The sequence below is a fragment of the Emydura macquarii genome, unplaced genomic scaffold, assembly GCF_026122565.2.
Source record: "Emydura macquarii macquarii isolate MOO-44397 ecotype Brisbane River unplaced genomic scaffold, CSIRO-AGI_Emac_v2 contig_1451, whole genome shotgun sequence".
NCBI lineage: Eukaryota > Metazoa > Chordata > Testudines > Chelidae > Emydura > Emydura macquarii.
Window position 1 is genome coordinate 23,691,953 of NW_027131588.1, and position 7,979 is coordinate 23,699,931.

A 7,979-nucleotide genomic window follows, 5' to 3' on the forward strand; every position below is an offset into this window, starting at 1 on the left:
GAGACCACCAGAATAGCCAAACTACCTCCAGACTTCCCCCCATCCTGAGGAAAATGTACTGTTTATAGACACTCCTTCTCTCCCATCATGCCTTGCCAGAAGCTAGGACTGCATGGTTGCCACGCTGGACTATTTTCCCCAGCACACCCTGTTTCCTAGTTCTGAGAGAAACTGGCTGGAACCACTAAGACCTGGCTTCATTCCCAGAGAGTGGTGTTACAAGCCACCGTTTTAGAGGCTCTTTGCAAGGGACATAGCAGAGATTTATTTTCTAAGTGTATCATCATTTCCTTGAGCTGTTCATATTCCTGAGCCTGCAGGCTCCAGATCAGTTCCTGTCTTCTATGTGTAGGACTTAAATTTGATTCTCTATTTCCTTTTGTAGCAACATATCGCTGGAAAACTAAAGTTAATCCATTAAAGTCTTTCCTTGTTTACCAGCTATTTCTGTTCTCTCTCGTGCCTCCATTAAGTTAAAGCCTGTAGGAAGGAAGCTCAGGAATCATTTCTGAAGCAAATTCCTCTCCAGAGCTGGTTGGGAATTTTTATACCAAAATAAAGTTTTAAGCTAGAGCGTATCCTTTCCAAAGCCATCCCATCTTGAACTAAAGACGTCAAGTGATGTAGGCCATATGCACACAATGGGGGACTCTATCCTGAGAAGCAGTGACTCTGAAAAAGATTTTGGAACTCACATTGTATAGTCAAGTGAATGTGAGCTCCACCAAAGAGGCCAATGAGATCCTGGGCTGCATAAACGGGGGAAATCTCGAGTAGGAGCAGAGAGCTTATTTTACCTCTCTATTTGGCACTGGTACAACCACTGCTGGAATCCTGTGTCCAGGTCTGGTGTCCACAATTCAAGAAGGATGTTGATAAATTGGAATGATTCAGAGAAGAGCCGCGAGAATGATTAAAGGGTTAGAAAACATGCCTTATAGTGAGAGACTCAAGGAGCTCAATCTATTTAGCTTAACAGAGAGAAGGATAAGGGGTGATTTGATCACAGTCTAGAAGTACCTACATGGGGAACAAATATTTAATCATGGGCTCTTTGATCTAGCAGCGAAAGGTATAACATGAACCAATGATTGGAAGTTGAAGGTAGACAAATTCAGGGTAGAAATAAGACACAGATTTTTAACAGTGACAGTAATTAACCATTGAAACAACGTATCAAAGATAATGGTGGATTCTCCATCACTGACAATTTGTAAATCAAGATTGGATATTTTTCTAACAGAGCTGCACTAAGAATGATTGTTGGGGAAGATCTATGCCCTGTGCTATACAGGAGGTTGAACTAGATGATCACAGTCGTCCCTTCTGAACTTGGAATCTATGAATCACCATATCCTTTTGTAGACTGTTGCAATGCTTAATTACTGTGATAATTCTGCAGCATCGTTTCAGTCTGAAAACATCTAGCTTCAGCTTCCAGCAATGGCATCTTGTCACACCTTCGCTGATAGATTAAGGCCTTGCTGCTCTCAGAAACATTCCTGTGCAGATGCTGATAGACTATGATTAAGTCACGTCTGAAGTTCGAGATCAGAGGTGATGTCTGACTGAATTTTCAGCGCACGGGGTCTGGCATTTTATTATGGGCAGAGTGACTCAGAACTCCTCTGCAATCTGCACTCTGGCATGTGATGGACGTGGAGGTACTCAAGATGAGAGAGTCATCTTCATAACCAGCTCAGTATTTGCCACTCTGGCCCCAAGCAGCTGGAAAAATGGCTTAGTTGAATCATGCGCACATTTTAATGGGGACGTATCTTAGACACAAATCAGGGTAACTAGAGTCCTGAATGAGGGGCCGGCTGAGGTTAGGGCCTTGTCTACCCCCCCATCATATCAAACCCAGACATAAACGCTGACCCTGGTAACTCCTGAGTAGAGCTGGTTGGAAAGGGGGGCTTTCCACAGAACATTTCAACAAAAACCAAAAGAAAATTCCTTCTTGGTTCTGTGAAACCATCAACTTTTCATCCGAAACACCACAAAACACAGTTGACCTAAATCCAGCAACTTTCAGTTTTTGGACAAAAAACCCGTTTTTTTTTTGAGTTTTCAGTTTTTCAATAAAAACTCAAAATTTCCTGGGGAAAGTCAACACGTCACAAAAAAACTGTCATGTGAAAACCCCAATTTTCCATCAAAAACAGTAAATGGAAATGTTTTAGGGACCCCTAGCCCTGAGCACTGCATGAAAAGTGTCTAGAACCCTCAACCTCTTCTGGCTTCAATGGAAGATGCTGGGGCTCAGCGTTTTGCAGGATCAGTCTCAAAGTCTGCTCCAGACCCCAGAAGGACTCCTATTGGCCTTTGGATCAACCCTAAGGACAAACCCTAAGGACAAAAATAAAATGACGAATGGCTTTATTGCAAATACAAAACTATTCCTCCCAGCCCTGAATGGAATTCGCATCCCAAGCCAACTCTGGGTAACCATGTCAATTTTCTATAGGTAAGGATGTGTTCCTTATTATAAGCAACCCGGCATCATATTATTTTCTGGAAATAACTTAAGCATGAAATCCAATGTAATGTTTGGCTTCAGAGCTGTTTGGAAATGAATATACATATTTTAAATAGAAATCCCATGTAATAATATTGACCTAGCAGTACATCTCTATGGCAGATGGAAGATTTTGGCCTCTGCTGGTTCATTGGAGGTAACAAATGGGCCTTCTATGTTGCCTGTTTCATTTTGGAATGGGAAAAAAATGCTAGATGTGTTTGGTTTCATTAACGCTTTAGATTTGGGTTCCGCTGCCTGTTCCAGATGTCCCATAAAACAGACTGGAATTTTATTTTTTCAATATAAAATAATCAGAAGAATTCAGTAAAAAAAGAAGAAGCCGTTTCTATTTTTATTTTATTTTTAGCTAAGTAAGATTCTTTTTGAGGAATACAAAAGAACAGCAATATCTCAGGTTTATACTCCTCTAGGCTAGAAAGGGGTTATGGAGTTAGCGCTCTGTTATGTTCACAGCACACACAGAAGGAAGTTAGACAAAAACATAAATACTCTTGCTGGAAGGTTGCAACATAACAAAACTTTATTTCTTAAAATTCAGACCAGTCACACACCTGAACCCAAAACAGAGAGAGAGAAAAAAGGCTGCTCCCTCAAGCAGCAAGGCATAACTCCCCTTATCTTGCTTGAAGCTGGCTCTTTCCAGACAGACTCACATAATTCCCTATAGAGCCCTAGCCGGCTAGGAGGATCAGGAAAAGCTGCTTGCCTTCATCACCCCCACCCTGCCCCACTCTTAAAGTGATAGCTTGCAATTCCAGCACCATCCTCAAGACACCACACCCTCCACAGGTTTAGTTCAGTTTTTGTCCCCAGTCCTGCCCGGAGATGGATGCTGGCAAAGCCCTTCACCCATGTTCAGCCATGATTATGTCAATGCAGGATTGGGGTATTAGGCTGAAAGTTTGCAAAGCGACAAGTGATTTGGGGGGCCAACTTGAGACACCTAAAAGGGGGCCTGATTTTCAGAGGGTGGGGGCTGACCATCCCCAAACGCATCACAATTTGGGGCCTGCAAATCTCTAGAATAGTCACTTTAGAAACCCTTGGCTTTAATTTTCAGTGCCTCCTTTTTAGATTCACTTCCTCATTTCTTTTCCTCTGCTTCTATGAACCCATCTCTGGGTTACTCTGTACCGTTTGCTTCCTCAGTGTTTCTCACAGTGCTCTCTTCCTCCACTCATTCTAGGGACCTCTTCCTGCCGTAGGCCCCAGGGCCTTAACTGTGAAGTCCCTTATCTAGGTCCAAGTCTCCATCCCTTCTCCGAGGGGCTGAGATTGCCAGGTGCTTTGCCTAGTGACTCAAACGTTAGCTGGCCAGAAGTACCATCGGTTCACCAGGGGCAAAGGCGTGAGTGCTCCGGCAGAATAAGGTCTGGCGAGAAGAAAGCGGAGACTGTAGCAGCAGCCCTGGCCTGGCTTCGGTGAGCTGGTGCTAGCAGAATCCGACCTCCTTTCTCCCCCTCTGCTGTAGGCTCTCTCGGTCTTTTCTGTCCTCTGAGACGCCATCTCTGCCTTTAGGAGGTGTCTTTGCCTCTGTTCCATTCTTTCTGACTCTGCCTACGCTTTATTAGCCACCTTGCGTCTTCTGCTGGGATGCTCACCATTGCTGGGATTGCACCTCAAGCAATCTAGGAACCTCCTGTTTAGATTCACGCACTCAGACTCCCCGGCCAGAAGGGATTGCTATGATCAGATGGTCACTGTGCTGCATAATACAGCTACCTGAGACTGCCAGCTGACACAAGGCACCACTTTCAGATCTTTCCCCCAAAGCACAGGATCCTGCCACGCAAGCCCAAGAAAAAACAAAGAAACTCAACAACAGTCCACTAGTGGGTATCGGTATGGAGTTTATGACACACACTCAGGCAGTTCCGATCTCATCCAGCAGAGGGCAGTGGTACAGATGCACACTGCAGCCGGTTAGTCACGGTGTTTTAAGATGAGCTGATCTGTAGCCTCTCATTTGTCAGTCTGGAAACTGACCATGACACATCCAACTTTTTCTCTCCTCGTAGGGATGTTCATGATACTCTTTCTTCCTGCTGAGGCTAGGGCATGGCTTTTTTCCCCCTTCTTATGTGCCACTCCCCCTGCCATCCCATTCCATCCTCCAGCTCTGCAGCCAGGAATCCCTTATCAATCTCTTCTGTTCCCCCCCTCCTCCCCCCAGAGTTGGGCAAGAACCAGATTGTTTTGTTTAGTGGGACACGTCCCGATTTTGATTTTTTTCCATTCCAAAACAGAACAAAACCTAAACATTTCAAACTTTCTCCTGGAAATTAAATTCTGGGGGGGAAAGGTAGTTTTGTGCTGATCAAACCAAAACATTTTGATAAAATCAAAATGGTTAGTTCTGTTTGTGACCTTTTAAAACTTTATATATTTATTTTCTGGTTTATATTATTTGAATATAAAAATTGAAATAATTGAAATAAAAGCTTGTTTTGAAACAGAAAATTGCACAGTCTATTCTGAAAAAGGTCACTTTGACCTTCTGAAAACACATTATTTTAATTTGTATTATTTTAAAATGACATTGCCATCAAAACTGAACCCTTTCCACACAATGTTCTGCTTTTGACTAACTGGTGTTTTCTGATAGAGAACTATTCCTTAGGAAAATTTCCAAACGGCTCTATCCTCTTTTCACCTTTCATATTTTCTCTTCCCCACTTCACTGTGTTCACCACCCACTGCATTGCAGCACAGCTCACAGGAACAGTCCCTTACTGTGTATGCCTGCCGCGTTCCTAAGCGCCCTTTCTGTACTGCAGGGAGCGGTGACTTGCTAGCTGCGTACAACTAAACTAAAGCAGGGGGAAAATGTGTGTTCAGTGGACTGACTCCGTTGGAGGATTGTCGGATGGCTAGGTGACATACTGTATTACCAAGCACCAGGAAAAAGCTTTGCTGCCAGTTTTAAGGTGGCAGAGAGATCTCACTAAAGTAGCAAAATAATTTTTTTCTAAACTCAAGTCCAAAAGAGTATTTGAAAGGCTGGAAATTTATAGCTAAGGTTCCTTAGGGGTTAACACCTTTGGCTCAATTCCCCATTCCCCTGCCCCTTGGGTAAGCATTTGCACCAGTGCAGAAAGGGTGTGCAATCAGTCTGATTTGATAGCACGCTTGGCATTGGTGTTAATGGCCACACAAGGGGTAGAGCAACAGCAGATCAGGCGGTCTGGGTAGCGCCAGGCTGTGGGAGGGATCCTGGCTGTAGGGCTTGTTGGAGGCACAGAAAGGCTGTTCTGGCTTCTCCTAGTCTCTCCTTGGAGTCCGACAGCTCTAATTGCTTCCCCTCTGGCGGTGTTAGTGACTGGGGCGGGTTTTCTGGGAGCATCCTAGTGAAGCAGAATGCTCAGGAACATGTATGCTGACGGGGCGCCAGCACCAGCCATGCCAGCGGTGCGATGTTACTTGCCCCCAAAGAACTGGTAGAAACAGCTTGCAGGCCAGATCCGGAGTGCACTGACACCAACGGGTGACTTTCCAGTGACTTTACTAAGGAGAAAGAGCAAGAATAGACATCAAATGGGTCTTTCAATCCCTGGTCTGGTGGCAAGCGATGTGTAAATAAGACATGCCAACCAACGCGATGGTAACTAGCATGTAGTAGTTTGGAACTGAGAGGTTTAACAAGGATCAATGGCATAAAATGAAGAAAGGTTAAAGTTAACTTGAATAATAAGAAGGAGATAGATCTGGCGGTGGAATAGTCTCCCAAGGGAAATGGGGACAGCCCAGTTGCTAAGGAAATTGAACCCGGCGCTGGACATAAACCCTAGAAACGGCCAGTATAGGACACTGGCCGGAGATGGACTGGGTGATCGAACAGATCTTTCCTGTTTCTAACATCCATGAGTCTGTGCTAACACACTGGAATTATTCACATTCCTTTCCACGTCTGTTAAGATGCCAAGACACCAGCCGGCTTCCCAAGATGCTTGTTCCCAGAAAGAGATCTGTGTTCTCCTCCTCAGGCGTGTAAACAACTGATGAATCCTGCTAAAGAACACCGTGGCTTTGACAGCCTCCTCGTTCTTCGCCCCACTTGTAGCTGTACTCTCCCCAGGACCGGCCAAGGCTGGCTAGGAAGGTGATGCGACCTTTCCTCTAACCCAGACTGATTGATTTATCAAGCTAGTGCTGTGAACCTCCTTCACTAAATACTAACCACAGACTTTAATTAAGGAACCAGAGCTGCTACCCTTTCCTCTTCTGCATCCTTCATTCTGACTCAGACCCCTAGGCAAACCCGCTGACGAGAGACCGATTCCTTGGCTAGGAGTTGCCATGGCCTTTGTAAGATGCTTCTATCACGGACTGAGCTTTCCACAGCTTGCCTGTAGTCTGTGTAGAATGCCACTCCCTCCCGCTACGGGGAGCCCCATTTCTCCCCTCCCGCAACCCGTGGTGTGGCTGAGCCTGCCTCCAGAGTGTAGTGTTTCATAATTCGCGCCCAGAAACAACTTCAGAAAAGAGCCCACGTTCATGCATTAAAGACCTGATTCAAAGCTCACTGCCATCATTGGAGGTACCTAATGGTTTCCATGAGCTTTGGTGCAAGCCCTCAGTGAGGCCCTGGGGTGGATTACTGCACGTCCTGTTGCTGCTGAGAGCAAAATGTTTGGGGATGTCTTGCCACGTGAACAATAATTGCTACATATCGGTAGCATGCAGGTAATGCGACAGCTGTGGGACAAGGGCCAACTCCTGCTCCCATTGAAGTCAAGGGAAGTTTGACCCGGGATTTCAGTGGAAGCCAGACCAGCACTTACACCATGCAAAGAGAGGTTTTCATAGTGCATGGCTCTTCTTAAAATACCTTGGGCATGGACGTGATGCTGTTTTAGATTGCAAGTTTCTTACTGCACATTTTTACAGCACCCAGCTCAATGAGGTTCCACGCCCAACCTTAATAAGATCCTGCGGGAGCTACTGTAATAACTACCACTAATGCTAATTAGCACTTTGCATTCATAGCGGAAGGCTCAATACAATTTTTTTTTTAAAAGCTGTGCACGTTGTATTTACAGTTTTCTTGTTGCTGTGTAGATGGTTTGGAGCATGTTGCCTTGTATGTATTATATATAGGATCAGATTCTCAGCCCATGGAAATGGCTGTTGCTCCTTTTACCTCTCTTTTGTTAGGGAGAAGGCCGTTGGCTATCAAGACATGAAGTCAATTTTTCTTTCGGCATGAGATGTCCAAAATCCACATGTTTCCGCAAAACGTTTCACTTTTGATGATTCACCGTTTCCAATGGCACGTGTTGCTGAAGGAAATATGTCTTGATGCTATGTAACACCTTTGCACCCCCCGGTGTTCTGGCTTAAAGTAATAATCGGCGTGGAATTCCTGCGCTCCTGGCTCTGTTCTGATGGAGGCAGATGTTGTGGGTGCATCTTGAATGACTCAGAATTAGTGAGA